The 2,500-nt window shown below is 39.3% G+C and overlaps 1 long non-coding RNA gene across 1 annotated transcript in view; it reads right to left on the bottom strand.

Annotated features, from left to right (window-relative positions):
• Positions 1-2,365: 2,365 nt before the first annotated feature.
• The window catches only part of LOC137993692 (uncharacterized), a 5,466-nt gene continuing 5,331 nt past the window's right edge, over positions 2,366-2,500 (bottom strand). Inside the window, exon 2 of the long non-coding RNA XR_011121912.1 lies at positions 2,366-2,500. This exon is cut by the window's right edge and continues 1,557 nt beyond it. This is a non-coding gene — a long non-coding RNA (uncharacterized lncRNA).

The following is a 2,500-nucleotide window of genomic DNA, read 5'->3' as shown; positions in this document are numbered from 1 at the left end:
TACGGTTGCCCTATTGTTATGAGACAAAAGCTTATTGTGTCAGAACAATAGGGCAACCGTAACACGTCACAATTATTCAAGATTGCTGCGCCCGCAAAATTTGAAAGTGAAAATAAGCGATTTTAAAATTCACTTTTCTTGATATAAACACTGTTTACAGTGGTTACCAATAACAGGCGACCTATCGCATTCAAAAGAGTTGGGTAAAGTTGCGTTTTGGTGGACGTCAATCAAAGAAAAGCCATTAAAATTGTTTTTAATGCTGACCTCATTTCAAGGCAGCATAACCAAGGAATTAAGAGTTTTATCTGCTGACACCTGGTAATTTTTATTAAAGTTGATTTCCAAGCCAGCTTATCTAAAAGAAAGCGTATCGTATTTTTAAATGAAAATTTTCAAATTATTGCACGTGATAATTTGCAAAATCAGCGATGCGTGTAAGTCAGCAAATTAGCGCCTGTAGTGACATTTAACATTTTAAATTTAAATACATCCTTTTCTTTTTACATGGTTTTCCTCGGAACTTAGTTTAAACAACTTTTAAATTCTCTCAACTAAGTAAAATTCTCAGTTACTTGCCTAGTTGCCTCGGAAACTTGTAAGGATTCAAAATAATCTTAACCACTTTTCTTTGATTGACGTCCACCAAAACGCAACTTTATCAGACTCTTTTGAAGGCGATAGGTCGCGTGTTATTGGTATTCGCTGTTAAAACTAATTTCGAACAAATTTGTTTGTAAACCTAATTTTCTTCGGTTTAAACATATTTTGTGTTAAGAGTGGAGGTTCCCTTTAAGTCATTTTAACCAAAGTTGCATTTTGACATACAACGAAAACATGTAGCTATTAAAAGAACAGTATAGTCTGTGGAAAGTACCAGGCTTGATCCCAAGGCACAATGCAAACAACAGCTTGGGTAATTCATTGCAGTTAACTTTGCCTCTTATAGGACATTTTCAACCCATTCTCGTCACCGGAACCACGGATCGACCTAAGGCTCTGGGAAACTCTATGTAGGAGAACATGCCCCGTAGGGTTCTCATAGCCAAAAATTGGCTTTTTGAACCTTACTGAGCTTGCTCACTCCTCGTGCTAACATGAATGCACCAATTAGAGACGCTTCTTGAAAACCAGCGAGAAGACACTTTGTTTCAGGGTTCCCCAGAGCTCTTCTCTCCCTCAGTCAAGACAAGAGCTCTGGGGTCGAGATTGGTTGTCAACCAACCTCTAGAGACATCAATAACAACAGAGAAATGTGCGACTTCTTCCAATCGTTGCAGGTCATTGAAGTAAGCCAAAACCCTCGATTTGGCTAACCCTAGGCCTAAAAACCAAACTTAGGCCTAAGGTTAACCAAATTGAGGGTTAGGGTTACTTTGCAAATGGTAAAACAATGACCTGCAACAAGTGACTGTGTTTTAGACCCGCCATTTAGTTAACATCACTTAACACGACGTATGAACGATCCGATGCAAAAACGCGCTGTTCAAGAGGAATATGGCTCTTTTTTGGCTTACCACCATATTTGGAAATAATGCCTACCCTTCCCTGTCCATCAAATTTCACGCATTCCAGAGTGTACCGTTTGCCTTGGAGGTTTGCTGTTGTGATCTCAAGACTGGTGGTATTTCAAAATGATGAGGGTCATATGTATTCATCAAGTTTACCTAATCATTGCAATCAGTTTTCTCGTCATTCCTCAATCAAGTAAGTCAAGCATTTAAGGCGCTGTTACACTGTGAAATGTTTCGTGCAACTTGTCACGCCCCTATGTTGCCAAAATATTGCGAGGCAAGTTGCACGAAACATTTCACAGTGTAACAGCGCCTTTTGTAAGCCCATGAACGCACTATTACTGTAACTGATTGAAACATTGTTAGTGACATGTACATCAAAGAGTAGGATTTTGCGCTGAGGTCTTCGTAGAGAAACTTTAATATCTTTAAGTGACTGTACTATATGCTTGCATGCTTTCAGTAGTAGGTCGCGTAAACATTCAACACCCCAAGGCATTTTTGAAAAATTCGTGCATTATAAGTAGGTGAAATCATCGGTGGATAAAAACGCGTGAGGGTGAACTAAATGGCAGGGATTGAATTCTTAGTGCGAGCACCACTATTTGCATGCATTCTGATTCGGCACTGTCATTTTGCAGCAACGAAGCCGTGGAACGGAATAAAGCTAAGTGAACAAGGAAAAAAGAAATGTGGCTGTTGTTGTTATCAAACAGTAGCTCAAGCACTGTAGGCTTGTTTCAAGTCCATTTCGAAGCTGGCACTGATGAAGTAAAAGCAGAAATCACTTGCGTTGTCAAGGTTTCTGTGTAGGAAATCGCTCGTCTGTAAACTACGCAAACTTTAACAACAACAACAACAACACCAATTCTTTATTAGATCTAAAAAATTCTAACTTACGGAGCTTTTGCCCGCAATTAGCGAGGGCTATTCGAGGCGGGCGAAAGAGGAAAATTTTATCTGATTGTCACATTTATGGACATGTT

This window comes from Montipora foliosa, chromosome 2, assembly GCF_036669935.1.
Source record: "Montipora foliosa isolate CH-2021 chromosome 2, ASM3666993v2, whole genome shotgun sequence".
NCBI lineage: Eukaryota > Metazoa > Cnidaria > Anthozoa > Scleractinia > Acroporidae > Montipora > Montipora foliosa.
The sequence above is the reverse complement of the archived record's forward strand: the minus strand, read 5'-3'. Positions and strand labels throughout refer to the sequence as shown.